The sequence below is a fragment of the Aythya ferina genome (genome assembly GCF_964211825.1).
Source record: "Aythya ferina genome assembly, chromosome: 2".
Taxonomy (NCBI): Eukaryota; Metazoa; Chordata; class Aves; order Anseriformes; family Anatidae; genus Aythya; species Aythya ferina.
In genome coordinates, this window is record NC_140297.1 from 132,512,694 (window position 1) to 132,528,513 (window position 15,820).

The following is a 15,820-nucleotide window of genomic DNA, read 5'->3' on the forward strand; positions in this document are numbered from 1 at the left end:
CTTAGATTGATTATCGGAGATATAATGGAACATGTTTTTACGTTAAATCTTGAGAAGGCTTGAAACAAGGTTTCAAGCTGTACAATCGTCAGACATTCAGCTGTCAAAACACCATTTTTTCTGATTGTTCCGTTTTGGAACAATAATTGCAGTTTGGTTTCGTAAGTAAGCTTCAAAGCTGGTATGACTGAAAGTAGCTAAAGAATCACATGGTGTAGGATGCAATTTTAACTGTGTGATAAGACCTTTTAATGAAAAAAAAAGGGGGGGGGGGAATTTTTGCCTTCCGATAAAGAGAAAAATATTTATAAATTGAAAAAATCTTTATAGAATCAGAACTTATTCCAGTGCTATTGTAACAATTCTAACAATTCTTTTTTTTTTTTCTTTGTTTTAGAACATTTTTTTTTATTATTGGTATGTGTAATGAGCCATAGTTAATATATGCTACTTAGCTTAATCTCTCTGAAACTAGGCTTTTCAGTATGAAAGAAAGGGAACAGGAAGAGAATGAACACAGACAAGGGATAAAACCTGAAAATATATTCATGTCAGCTGTCATTTCATGCATAAAGCATAAAATGAGACAGTAGGTGGGATTTGGTTTCACTGTTGACCTTGTGGTGTGAGCATATCACTTAGTCTTTCCAATTCTCTTTGCTCATTATCCAAATTACTTTGCTAGCTGGATCCACATACTTTCTTGTTGATGTATTGCAATGAAACTGCAATTTTATAAAAGAGCTGTGCAGTAAGAAACAGTAGTAAGATGGATTCTTTACACTTTATTGGGGAATCCCCATGCTGCTGACAGCTCTGATTGATAAATATGAATCTTTGAGAAAATATTGCAACATCCTCGAAAACAAACAAAGAGAAAAAATATAATATTTATTTATTTATTTAAAGTACTATGCAGAAACTTTGTGAACGTTTGAACAGGAAAATTTTATGACTGAGCATTTTTACACAAAACTTTATTCACCTCTATTAGAATGTGGGTTTTGGGCCTGAAGAAACTGCACTTAGTGAAGGGTTTCGAGAGTCAAAAGAGAAGTACTTCCAGGACTGATTTGCACTCATAATTTCTCAGATTATTATCTCCTTTAATTTGTGTGAATGGCTCCCAAAAAGGATTTTAGGGATGCATTAGCAAAATATAGGACATTCTGGTCAAAAAATTTCAGGGTCTTGGCATGTTCTGTTTGGTAGATTGGTAAAATATGGTTAGAGGCTCCAGCTGCTGTTAATTTCCTTGTACTGGGGGAATCTTTAAATGTCGTAAAAGGTGTTCCCTGACCTCTCTTCAGTACTACAGTCAGTATTCTCTGATCATTACTGAAACTTTAATATCAGCATGTGTACACTGAAAGAATCCATTATTTCAAATTGATTCAGAAATAAAATAAATGGTATGCCAAGTACATTTGTTTATTGAAAGGAAAAAAACAAACAAACAAAAAAAAAACTTTCAGTTTGATTCCTTATTGTTGCCTTTATTTTTGTTTTAATGAAATAGTGAATAAAAGGTCTCTGTCATTCATGGTTCCAATGACTACCTCTTAGTCATTTCACCAATAGAGATGTTGCAGAGGAATCTGATATTTAGGTTTAATGATTGTTTTTTGTTATAAATTCTGTAGAAAGTGTCCTTAAAGCTGTTTTTCTGGAGATTTAAGTCAAACTTGAAAAGAAACACAATTCATGTATCTTAAATAATAGTTTTCACCATGGGCAGAGCTAGGTTTGCAACTGTCTACACCTCTCACAGTCTTTCTGATGCTTTTGAACTGTGCCTTCTCTGCCTCATTTTTATTTTTTTTCCATCACTGAAATGGGAATAAAACCCTTCGTTATTAAAACTATGACTCATATGTTGGGTTCTCTACCACTCTGTAAGACCTAAAAGAAAATATGTGTTTTCAACCACTGTCACAAAGATGTCTATAAATATGTTGGAAAGGTAGCCACACAGTCTAGTAATTCTACAATCTGTTCTGGATGTGCTCAGCCAAAGGTCACTCAAATCAGTAGGAAGATAAATATATATGTCTGAAGTGTGTGGAATAACTTTACCACTCATTCTCTCCTTTTTAACAAAGCCTTCATAGCTAACAGTATTCTCTCCTTCAACATTGGTGGACACATGCTCTGAAACAGCAAGGGAAAAGGAAATTGCAATTTTAAAAACTTACTTCTTCTGGAATAACACATTAACCTGCTGAGACTTTGGGGATCTGATTACTCTAGATTAATAGATGGTGGTATATTCTCATACATATCGGTAATAGCTTTTGAAAGTAAAGCCAATGAATTATTGTTGTGTTAGAATATGACACTGTTAAGGGAGAGGCTTTGAAATGAATCAAAGGTAGGTTCTTCTCTTGTTGAACCTGTTTCTGAAATTGTCTCTGGTCAGCCAAAGAAGATGCTCTCCCTCTGAAAAGAGGAATGGATTTGTCTGATTAGGAAAAATACAGTGACAGACAACCAAAATTTTCTTACATACATATTTAAAGAAAAGTGCTAAAAAATACACTTCATTTTGTCACTGGAAATATTTTGTTATGAGATGATGATTCATCATTGATCTTTGCTCTCTGCCAATGGAGCAGATCTCCTGGGAGGAAAATATAATCTATATCTGTCTTATTTGTTTGACAAGCTAAGAAAAAAAAAAAAAAAAAAAAAAAAAAAAAAAAAAAAAAGACAAGAAACAGAGTTCTGCTTTTGTTTCAGTGATTTAAAGTACATTTTCTAACTTTTTATTTGAAGAAGCTGTTTGTAAATCTAGTCTAGAAAAATGCTGTTTTTATAAGCTTCAGGAGCATGTTTCATTTGGAGGGAATGAATTATTCCTTGCCAACAGACAGCTGTAAATACATAAAACGTTCAAGCTTTTTTGAGGCTTGGCTCAAATGCCAGCACAAAATCAATGATAAAAATCAATGCCTTATATGTGCAGTACTTTACTTAATCATTTAAAAAAATTACTTCAGTGAGACATAGAGGGCCAGATCCTGAGCAAATTGCCAGAAATATTTTAGCTTCTGCAGAGTTGTATTGATTTACTCCCGCACTAAGTCTGGGCTACTGTGGAAACTAAATTTAATTTAATTGTATTTTTTAATGTATTTATTTATTAGTACTGAACATCATTGCATTTTCCCCAGCCACAAAAGTGGATTACTTTTGTGGCAAATTCTTTACATACATAGAATATGCAGTTCTGGAAAAAAATTGCAGTTGACATTTATGAGCTCAAGATTGAGATTTCCATTTCACTTTGTGTTATTTATAAATCAAATTAATTTCTAAAGCTATGCCACTGATTACAACTGTTAATTTACATGAATGATTAGGACACGCTTTGTGAATTAGGGTTTATAAAACTGAAATTTTAGGAAATATGATCTTTCAGAAACATGCTATGTTGATTTGAAATAAATTCAGATTTAATAATTTAGGATAATTAATTTAGTATCACACCAATATATAGTATAATTATCAAGTATGTCTTAGGAAAATACAGAGCTAGTAAAAGATATCACTACAGCTTTCTACTATTGAAAAATTGCTAATAAGTATTGGAGACTAGAAATTATTTCATAAACCCCATTCGCTGGTACTTATCTGTGCAACCTCTTGTAGTGTTTGGGATTACACTTTATGGAAACTGTGGATTGCAATGCTGGGTGTGGAACTCACTGGGGAGTAATTTCTCTGTCATAAATGAAGAGGCAGAGTGTCAGAAACAACTCTGATGCTATTGACTTTACTTGTAGTTGATAGTGCTCATTCATTATCTCAAAAAAAAAAAAAGAAAAAAGAAAAAGAAAAGAAAAGCAGGAAATAACCTAAGTGGAAATTAAAATATGTTGTATTTTAAAAATGATCATGTTAATATTATTGTGAATGCACTCCTTTCTCAATTACTCACATCATGCATTTGAAATTCTTTCCTTAATATTTCATCAAGATAATTCCCCTCATTTAATATCAGTCAGTCCAATTCTCAGAAAAAAAAAAAAAACAAAAAAAAAAAACACCAATTAACATAGCAAAAAAAAAATTAGCCTGGTAAAAAAAAAGACAGCTTGCATTGTGTGTGTCTTTTTTCTTTTATTTTGAACATGTATTTCTAAGACAAGTTTATAAGGCTATTGTTCTCCTTGTTACATATATTATACATATTTCTTTGGTTAATAGTTAATACTTCCATTACTTTGCTTTCTATCTGTGACACCTCATTTATCATAAATTGCTATAACCTGCACTTAATACCCAGATCTCATATTATACATAATATATTAATTAGATCATATAAGTTTCTCCCACTGGGTGAAAAAGATGAAGCAAGGTAATATATCCAGCATAAAAACGAGTTATGAATTATGACCAGCTGCTGTTTGTACATAATTACTTAACGTGGTTTTCCAGAATTAAAGTTGTTTTATGATGTTTTGTTTTTTTTTGTCACACTTTAGAGACAGATTTTTGTTGGTAATATAAGGAATATTGTGTCTATTTTTAATTTGAGAAGCTGATTAAATATTGAGACTAATCCACACATCAGACACCACATGTCAAGGCATAGACTGGGTGATTTTTGAGGCTCTTATAATTTGCTTTCATGATTCTTGAATTAAATTGAAGCAATGAATAGTATAATGTGTTTTCATTTTTGAGAAAACTTATAGCAGCCCCTGGTAAAATTCAACTATATATGACTAAGATTTTGTTGTTGTTGTTGTTTGTTCTTCTGTGTATTTTTCTCTTCTGTTCTTTTTCAAATACACTCTTTTGTAAAAGATTGGGAATACAGAATGTTATCACTGTTCTTTTTTTTCACTTCATAACAGCAACAATACCATCAATATTACACTCAGGAATCTAAGACAACATTAATGAAATTTTGCTATCAAGAAGATGAGTATATCTCAGCAAACAAAAAGTTATTTCATGATTAAAATAGCTGAAATCCTGTTGTCCTGAAGTTCAGTGTTCACAGCAATGTGTAATGCACTTAAGCCTTTCAGCACCATTGCAGTGTTATGAGATAAATGATATACACATCGTGAATAGGTATTGTGTTATTACTAATATTTAAAATTTGGAATGTACAGTGTTCTGTACCATTTCAAATAATGGAACTTGAATCAATAATGATATATTGAATACTGTTTATTTATTGTTATCTCATGGAGATTGTGCAGAACCAGAGAAAACTGTTGAAAATGTAGACCATACAGGGACCACTTTGAAAACTGAGGAAAATTTTTAATAAATGGTCGTGAGAAAATATTTTGCATTGTACCTCATTCATTCACAACAGCTGTGTGTGGCGCAGTTGTGTAAAAGGGCATGCCAGGTTGTCTTTGCACTCCTTAAACTGGTTCTATGTGCCTGAAGGCTGCTTGGAAATTCCTTTTACTGCCAAGGAGTTATTACCACATTCAGGGACTGCTTGGAATGCTGTGTCCTGCCCTATTTCCCCTAGCCATTCTCTGTACTACTTGTAAGGAAGGGAAATTGGGTGTGCCCCACTGAACTAGTTCAACATCACTGCAGGATCACCCTGTGCTGTGTCACTGTGTCCCCCTTTCTGCCATTAGCACACTGTGAAGCAATACAGTGCCTTGAAGCCTGTCTGTTGGATGTCAGTGAATGTTTATTCAGGGCTGTAAAATAAACCTTGTAGAAACAAGAAACAATTTAAGAGAGAGGGTGTGAAATTCTCATTCTGAGGTAGTTAAAGGACATGTTTCCATTAATATCTGAGAGACCATGATTTTTATATTTCTTTTTTGGCTACACTGCAATGATGTGTGTGTGTGTGTGTGTGTGATGATCCCATGTCTCTTCTAGATAGACATATACCATGATCAGTCTATGTAGTGACAGACCCATTAGCCAAATTATTTTTACTTATGCAAAATTAAAGTATGAAAGATCTACAAAAGACTACTACAAGCAGAAGTTTTGGGACTGCTATTGTGACTTAAGATGAGTTGTTACAGCTGACTCAAACAGATGAATTGTTATAGCTGACTCAAACTGTCAGAGAGGGAATGTTTTTTATGTTAAGCTCAGTGTTTGCTGAAATCCAGAATTCTTATCATGACCTTTTAATAACTAGTGTAGTAATAGAACATCACATTTCAGTAGATGAGGGAAGCTTTTGTCACTAGTCTTACTTGAGGGAAACTTCCTTTAGCTTTAAACAAGAGATCTGACTGACAAAAGAGATAACCCATAGTTGACAGAACTACTGTACAGGTGGGTTCAGAGGTGGGTTCAGAGGTGGGTTCTGCAGTAGACTTTTTGGCTACAGAGTCAGTAGTGTGAAGCAAGTTAGATGGCAGATTGAGTGGAACTGCCTAATCCATTATTACTGTTGCTTTTCTACATCAGGATACAAGTCTAGTAAAAACAACAACTACTTTCATACATATGAGATTATGGTAGCCTGTTCAATTAATTTCTGCTTTTATAGAGTCAAGGGGAGGTGATTTTCCTTCTCACCAGTCAGTAAGAAGGCCATCGTTACTACAGCTGGGTGTAAAAAAGCAATGGTGGTCTTCAAGAAAGCATGCAGGAGTCAAGGAAATTTGGCAAATATGTTTAAATTAGAGCTGTCATGTACTGTGTGTGAACAGATGAAAGTTATGTATTAAGACCATAATGTTCAAATGTTATCTGGAAATAAAAGAACCAAACAGGCAGAAACAGAAATCCCATCCAGGAAAAGACAAAGTATGATAGCCCCTAGGTATTGTGTTTAAAATTGGAAGACTGGTCAAACAACTATTTCAGGTGGATCCGGTACATCTGTACATGACTAATGAAAACTCATTTCTTCAGTAAAAATGTTCTCTGGCTAAGAAAGATTTGCCAGTATTTGTTTGTAACAACTTACACTGTGGTCTGGGAAAAGAATCCATGCTAGTAACAGAACATGCATATAATAATAATATATATATATATTTATTTTTTTTTAGTATGAATTGAAGTGATTAATTAAAGTAACTAACACTATAATTCTTTTAATTCTTTTGAGTTTTCTGACACATTTTCCTTCCTATGAGATTGATAGGAGAAAGGTACTAGGTACCTTTTGTACATCTTCATTTTGAAATATTTACAACAATTTTTCTTTTTCATTTCAATATTTTCATTGCAATCAAATCAAGATAGATGCCCGGAAATACAGATTGTCCAATTTAAAGAATATTTTTAGGTATTAAAATTGATATGTAAGCTAATATACATGTTGAGTACAGTGTTGACTGGAAATAAACAGAAAGGAAAATGGAGCAGAGTAAAATGAATCATAAAGAGGTTAAGGGTTTTGAAAATGAGCACATGCCAGTAGAGTTAAATTGGTTTGTATTGATTGTGCTGCAGGGAATTTGCAACTGGAAATTTTCAAGAAATGGACTTGAGATCATTTTTGTTTAATAATTTCAATAATGTTATTGGTAAATATTGTGACTGTGCTGATGAAATTTGCTAATGTTGGATCAATAATAAGGGCATCAATAATACAGAGAAGGACTGAGGTATATAGGAGAAGGTGAATAGTCTTGAGGATTGGGATAATAAAAATGCACTTAGATATTAAATGAGGGTCACTTATTAACATCAATTTGCAGATATCAGGTATATTTTTGTACTTTTTTGCACTATTTTGGATAGTGTTTACTTCATGCTGACAATGGTTGATTTTTAACCATTTTGTAAATCACATCCCTTAGGTACCCCCTACCCACTTTTTTTTTTTTTTTTTTTTTTTTTTTTTTTTTTTTTGACACAAATAGAAGATTCTGAAATCATCTTTTCAATAAAAACCACTTCTAAACAGAATTAGCTTAAATATGAAAAAAAAAAAAAAAAATCTTGTTGAATTGTAAACCCCCAAAAGCAAAAATTTATAATGAAAACAGAAAAATATTTCAGCTTTCATAACACCAGCAGCCAAGCTAAAAGGTGTTGAATCTTCTAAAACAGATGCTGTCTTGTGATGGAAGATAGATTAGCCTGTGAGCCTGAATAAACTTAGTCTCTAATTAGTATGCAAATCTCACCGGCTCCAGGGTTCTTCCTGTTTCAAAAACTGTGATCTATTTAGTGTTTCCATGTTTCCTTGTGAATAATCTCACCCATGAGGTTTCTTTTTCATTCTAATTTTCTTCATACCTCTAATTTTCAAAGCATGCTTTATTGTTTTAGCTCAATATTTTCTTCAAAGGACCAAGCTAAAAAATGTTAGCACTTCTATAACTGAAAAGAAAAAAAAAAAAAAGAAAACAAACACAGTCATTAATAATAAAAACATTTTGACTTAATCCTATAGGGTAAAATTCTACATTATGACATGTATTTATTTTATATGTAAAATACATACAAAAATATACAGAAGGCTATAGATGTTGAACATAAATATAATTCATCCTGAAACTTTTGAACTGATTAGCAGGCTATTTAATGCCAGAATGTTAAATAAAATGTATAATTGCCTTTTAAGTCCAATCATACACCATTAAAACTGACATTTTCAACAGTAACAAGATCACATCATTAGTTAAAATTATTGACAGAAAGCACATCAGCAAATTGCTAGGTATGGAAGTTTTCTAAATCTCTGTAAAATTCTGGAAATAAAATTAAAAAATTGCTCTCACAAACCTGGATATTGATTCCTCCTTCCCCTCCCTCTTGTCTGATATGATTACCAGTGTGTCAGCATGGAACATAAATGAAGCATCTGAATGAAGATGGAAAAAGTCAGGATGGGAATCTCTTGATCTTGAGATCAAGTTCTCTTATACTCTCTATTCACATCATCGAACTTCAGACAACAACTTTCAGGACCCTCATCCCCATTTGAAAGAATCAACCTTTTCTCAACTGTCTATATAGTAAAGTTCGTCTTCTAAGCTTAAATGTTCAAAATTGTCATAATCAGATTCTGTGCAAGTAATCCCATGGGACTGAATGTATTTGCATGCATGCACACGCAGACAAGTGGGCAACCTATTATGACAGCTCCTGCATGTTTAGAGGTCTCTCTAAATGCAATATACGACAAGACTGTATATTTCACCTTAGATTATACAGTGATTGTCTATACTTACTCTCAAGAGTCAACAAGCATATTTGGCGTGCCATATGAATACCATGGGACTTATGTTTGATGGGGAAAACTCTTCTATAAATTGCATTAACTTGTTTAGCTATATTTGCTCTATATGCATAATTCCTCTTTGGTGGCCTTAAAATAATGAAAAAGGAATTCATGACACCTGTATTTTATTTTCCAGTTGCTCACAGGGTGCATCCTTGGACAAGTCACTTAGGTGCAGATCCTGAAAGGTTTTCAAGGCTCCAATTAATTCCAAAGACATCTTTAAAGGTTTGGGCTTTAACCTTTTTAGTGTTTGATTTCCTTTAGCTCTAAGATGAAAATGTTGCTATGAGCATATCTCTGAAGCCCCTCAGAGACTCTGATGAAAGATCCTGTAAATGTGTATACCATTTTTTATTATTTTCTTACTGGCCACTGAAGGGAATTCTGCATGGAATGTAAGCATCTGGAACTACCAGGGTCTGCAATGTTTATGAGAATTGAGAAACTTGCCCTACATATTTATGGAGCTATTATGAAATGAGAACACCAAACATAATTAATACAGAAAAAAAAATATTTAAAGTACATTTTACCTGCTGTTTTTTAGTATTTTATCTGACTGCATGGGCACCGTTTTTGAAGTACCATAGGAATTGGTAAGAGGTAACTATTGATAATTGTTTTAGCATTAGGGATTCTAGTTCAGTGTTCAGAGATGAAACCAGCAATCTTGTTTGCTAAACACAGTTCACAGAAGTGTATGACACAGGTGCCAAACTATAAAATGGTCTGAGACACAGAAGAGTAATAGGTCAAATAGAAGCTATAAGCTCGAATAGTCAAGAAAGAAAAGGCTCTGTGTTAACATTTCCAGAATGATCACTGTGTTTTTGATTTGGAGTGTAAGGATGAGCTGAAAATGGTGGGAGCTTTTCAGCACAAAAATATGAAAAAGTCTGTCTCTGCTGTGCAATGGTAGCCAGGTAGATTACACAGGTCCTGTGTAACTGTAATGCACAGGGAAATGGGAGTGAGGGAGGCAGGCATACCCAGAGTAATGTGTGCTACCCTATGGGTCCTGCTACTGACTGGTCAAACAGATCTCTGCTTCGTAACAGATTTATTTTTTCCCATGTCACTATCTTACAAGTTAACCCTCCACAGCCTGTTTACATAACCATTTTCCTACTGTGCTCACCGGAAGACTAAGTGAAATGTAAACTGAAAAGAGCTTGTAGGCAAGGAATTCATCAAGCTTTATTTTGACTACTCAGATCTCTGCCAAAGCCTTTCTTGGGTATGTTCGATAGCTCAGGTTTGATGACCAGCCTTTTTCAGGTTGGAATTTCAGTTTAGATAAAGAATCTTGTCCAATAAATGCCAGAACTGGAATAAATCCCACTGGAATAAATGCCCAGAAACAGTGCATAATATAGAGCTGAGCATTGGGACTACAAACAGACATGCTACAAGGAATCTATATTATATTCACATAAGGAACATGTGAATTTGAGAATTATGACAGACCACAACTTCTCAGCTGTGGTCTGCCATACAAATGATACACTAGAGGAACACATACAAAAAGGGATACAGGGAAGTACGTGTGTCAAAGCTGAATAGTCTTCAGATCAAACGTTCTGTTTGCATCAGTGACAGGAATTTCTTAGACTATGGATTCAACTGATGGTGATTAAATATAGAAGATAACAAATATTATACAGAATACAGAATGTAGACATATAGTAGTGTTTTATACTTGATATGCCTCAGATGAGATGTCTAGAAATGCTTTACATAGTGATAAGTTATCACTAGGAATGAAACTCAGACCTGTCATATGAGGCAGTGTCAGTCACACATTGCTTAGTGGACTTTGAAATTTATGTTAGACTTGTGGACTAAATATCATCTTAAAAGGGAGAAAGCCATCATTCATTAAAGTAGGATAAATGCCTCAAGTCTGCTGAAAGAGATGGAAACTCACAGAGCTTCACCAGATTCAAATCTGAGTGCTCAAAATAACTCAAGCCTTCAGATTCCCAAGATAGTCTTTTAAAATATTTATTTTAATGTAAGACTTTTAAAAATTGATTTCCAGGAAAATTAAAATCGTTTAAATAAAACAAGAGCTGAGAATTGTTTAAAAAAAAAAAAAAAAAAAAAAAAAAAAGTCGAAATTTTTTTCACAGTTTAAAAATAAAGAAACCACCCCAAATCATATTTGTCAGGTTTTGGACAGTCTGGGACTTTTCATGAAGATATTTCCTGTTCTGTATTTCTGCTTGTTGGATGATTGTCATTAGGCTTCTGTACATAAAATGCTTTTAATTCTGGACTTGAGTGGTGTAGGTGTAGGGAAATCTGTGTAGGGAAGACTACATAGTACATTACTACTGAAGGTCTAGGAATACTTTGCAAGGATGAACTACAATTCCATCTATGTAAGTAAGGCCTAAAGGAAAAGAAAATGAGGTAAATTTACTCCTGACTTTAATGCTGAGAAAGCAATATTCACGAGAATGCAAAGAATGACCTTCCTGGCTCATTATTAGTTGTCATTGATGAAAATACATCTTTGGACCTAATGTTACTAGTTATAATTCTAACTCTAACCATTAGTGTAAATTCATTGCCTTCAAAATATGAATTGTTAACACAAGTGAAAGAAGTGAGTACTTAATTCTTTGTATTCTGCTTCCTCCACACCAGCCCTTCCTATTTCGACCCTCCAAACTGTTAAGCTCAGAAGGAATGATGAAGTAGCCACATGTCCTGGGAGATTTTTCTGTTTCTTTTCCTTTCACTCTCACGCAGATGGATTTAGAGGGAGAGCTACTCCTGAGGCAGGTTTCTCAGGCAGGCATGAAACCAGAGCAGATGCTAGCAGACCAGGCAATGATACACTTATATTTCAATTTTTTTTCCCCCTTTTTGTTACATACTTTTGTTATCCTGAAACAAGTCTTTGTCCTCAGCTGAGGATTAATTCATTTTAACTTGAAAGTTGAACCATCATCAGCTTTAAAAATGCTTTATGAGTATGGCAAGTTTAAACCACACTTTATTCCTCATTAGCTTTAAACTTCATTAATTTTACATAGGAAGAAAAATAAAGGGAAAAACCCTTTCTAAATGGAAATTTCAATTTTTTTTTTTCAATGATTTTGTAGAAGAATATGATGATAATAATTTTTTAAAAGTTTGTAGAGAGTGGTTATAATAAGAAATCAAAGCTAAGGAGAACACTTGATGAAAAGGGATTATGACAAAGTCATATTTTGGCACTTAAAAACAACCTCTGATTTGCTTAATTAAAAAAAAAAAAAAAAAAAGTTGCTGTCAAAAGTTGATATAATACCTTTGAAAATGACATTGAAAATTGTCACTTCAGGAAACTTTCAGAGAACAACACCTTATCTCCTTATCTGCTGTAGCATACACCTGTATGCTACATTTGCTCCTACAAAGGGTAGAAGAAGGCCTTTATATCACATGAATCTCATTTCTGCCAGCTAGAGAGATTTGATGAAGTTGCAGAAGCTATTTCACCCAAAGGAGCAGCATGGTAGCTGCTGTGGAGAAAACATTTTCCAAATGCCTCACAAGCCATATCATTTCACAGTTTGTGTTTGGGAAATGCCGACTTGAATATAAAAACTTAAGCTTTCAAAAACAAACTCTTCAAAAAAAATTGACTCATATTTTCATTGATAATATCCTGTTCTAATATTTTTTTAAACTGTTTTCCCCAGCTACTTCTTACTTTAGACAAACAATCAAAAGAGCTGGCACATATTTTCAGCTTCATTCCTCTTCCTTTTTCATTCTAGCCAAGTTCATGTGTATGCCACAGAGTGCATACAAAGAAGCTTCACTTTCAAATATTCACAAGAGAAGGAAATTATGTTTTTCTTGTTTGGGATTTTTTTTTTTTTTGATGTTCTATTTTTCTGTATAGCTATAATCTCTCTTGCTTTGTAGGGTGTGTGTAATAAATGGGGTTTGAAATTCCTTAAACACTTTAGCTTCGCTTCAGCTATTAATCTCAGCAGCCATTTATTGGTTTCTATGCTACAAAGCAATGGAGATTATCCTTTAATTAATTCCATTGAGGGGTTCAGCTGCCACCATCAAGCACACTATGGTTTCATAAATTAATCTTGTAGGGGAAATATAATGCAATTTATTATAACATTTATATTAAAATGCAAATAACAATAGTTGAAATCCTGTGTAACAAAAAGATATACATGTGTATATATATGTCTCCCAAATGCAGTAATCAAAAGAACACTTGCACATTCCATGTTCTTGTTTTTTGTATTTTCTGTAATTCTGCTTTAAGGATATTTTAGAATCCATCAGGAAAGACAAATATGTTTTCTTGACTCCTACATATGTACCTGTCTTAAAAATTGTGAAAGAACATCTGAAATCCAGACCTCTGAGAAATATATCATTGATTTGTAGAGATCTACTTGAGGTCTACCTTGCCATCTCATTCATTTGTACTATTGTAACTTAGTCAATTATAATAATACATATGATAACCTTTTTATATTGTGAGTGTTTGAAGGACAACAAGACCTACTGCCTAAAGCATCTCCAACATATTTTGATCTCTAGAAGCTGAAAGTGCCACCTTTTTGTATCAGACAACAGATTACATTAAAATGATGTTAACTATTTCAAAACTAATCTGGGTGTAAGTAGAACAAATTTCATTCTGTACAATATGCATATGTACTTTCTTTGAAGTCATTAAGTGTTAAGTTTTCAGCTGTACCTAACATTTGATGGAAGCAGAAGAAGAAAGTAGAGAGGTTAAGATGTTTGTTTTATATTCACCCATTTTAATGTCAGCAGCTATGCAGGAAATCCAGATCAGTTCATACTGAGAAAACAAGGTGGTGTTATCAGCAGTTTCTTTTCTGAGTACTACTTTCATAGGATTTCTTGCAGATTGGCAATCTTATCAGTGCCAAGAAATTAAACAGACTGTATGTTCTGCCTAAAAATCTACATATAATATTATTAATTAAGTTAATTAATCAAGTAGAATCCTCAAGACAATTTGCATAAATAGTTTTATTAAAACCCTGAGCACAGTAAGATGTTGCAAAGCCTCTTTGTGGGTTTGATGTAAATCCTAATATTTCACTGATCTGGGTGAAAAAATTCAGCTTAATATGGAAAAAAGTTTTCTGTACTAATTATATATTTTTTTTGTTATCAGAAGTATTGAGTTATTCTTCATCTTAATAGATACAATTTTCTGTGATTAATGAATTTATAATATGAGAAATTATTCCAATATTTAAGCTGTTTTCTGTCTGGGTATGTCCACTGTATTGATCATGTTTTGTAAGGACAGAAGGGGTCTGTGTTTGCTAAAATATTACTAAATGTGCTGCTTTGAGAATTTGCAGTGTATAACAAAGGGAATTACAACTATTTTCACCTAGAAGCTGATGGAAAACACCATATGGTTTAAATCATAAGCCATCACAGAACAGAGTTGATATAAAAACAGGATGGTGCCACCTATGCGAGCTCTGATATGTCAGTGATGTGCAGATGTATTTGTGTTGTGAAGACTATTTAAAAATAGCAGCAAAATTGCGTTCTCAGTGAAAGCAGTCATGGGGAAGACATGTATTTATTTAAGTAGATAACAGCAAGGACATGGTGTTTAAATGCAATCCACCTAAAAAAAAGCTACCTCTCAGAACTGCTCAGGATCTGCTACTACAGTCCCTGGGTTGCGGCCACCCTCCAGGCTAAATGCATTTGCTTAGTGGGAGACCCTGAGAAAATTCGCTACAGAAAACCAGTGTGTAGCTACCAGTAACTGTTTAGCCTTTGTAGAAGAAAAAAAAATCTTCACACTTTAAAAAAAAAAAAAAAAGTTTTTTTTTAAACCCTTTTTACAAATAAGTCTTATTTTTTTGTTGCTTTGTGGATTTCTTTTAGATATGCTGTGTCAATGACTCTTGTTGGATTTCCCAATTGATACAAAGTAGCAAGATTCTGACAAATGTTTTATAGAAAATTGGTAACAGCAAGGTTATAAATGGAAAACTACTCTCTAAGCATCAACTTGGTGATCATATTCCATAATTTCTGTTTTAATAATAGCTGTAGCTGTTAAAATATTTTAACTCAGGTTGCCTATATATATTTTTAACTAATGTAATATGGTGAACAGAAAAACAGTGGATCTACTAACAAACCTGACTTTTATCACATTTGGACTGAATATTTAGTGCTAATATGTGGAAGAGATCAGAATTTTCACAAGCTTATGCTTGTGACTAATAATAGTTACAAATTCATGCTAGCATATGTATATATTGTTTACCATCTACACTGTCTAATAGTTCATCTGAAGATTGGATGAAAAGCAAAAATAGTTCATAGAATAAGAGAAATTGAAAGCATGGGTGAAAGCCTACTCAGTCAAATTGTCCAAGAAGAGACATGATACACCCAATTTATTAATGCTGGTTTTGATACTGTACTTAATTACATTTTAAAAAAAAAAATATGACAGTTCAATTATAGTGTATAGTGTATAGGTTCTATTGAACCTGAGTCTTTTGGATGCTAGCCAATATAAATGATTTAATATTTGCTTGTCTTATTTTTATCTGTAGAATTTAGTGCCTTGAAGTTAAAGAACAAAAA

The 15,820-nt window shown here is 33.2% G+C and overlaps 1 protein-coding gene across 10 annotated transcripts in view; it reads left to right on the plus strand.

Annotated features, from left to right (window-relative positions):
- Positions 1 to 15,820, plus strand: part of RALYL (RALY RNA binding protein like) — a 431,518-nt gene that overhangs the window by 18,904 nt on the left and 396,794 nt on the right. The window contains exon 3 of one of the 10 annotated variants that reach the window (XM_084509637.1): positions 9,324 to 9,415. The exons of the other annotated variants lie outside the window; for them this stretch is intronic. The gene's annotated coding sequence lies outside the window, so the exon portion shown is untranslated. The remainder of the gene's footprint in view (positions 1 to 9,323; positions 9,416 to 15,820) is intronic. 10 annotated transcript variants of the gene reach the window in all.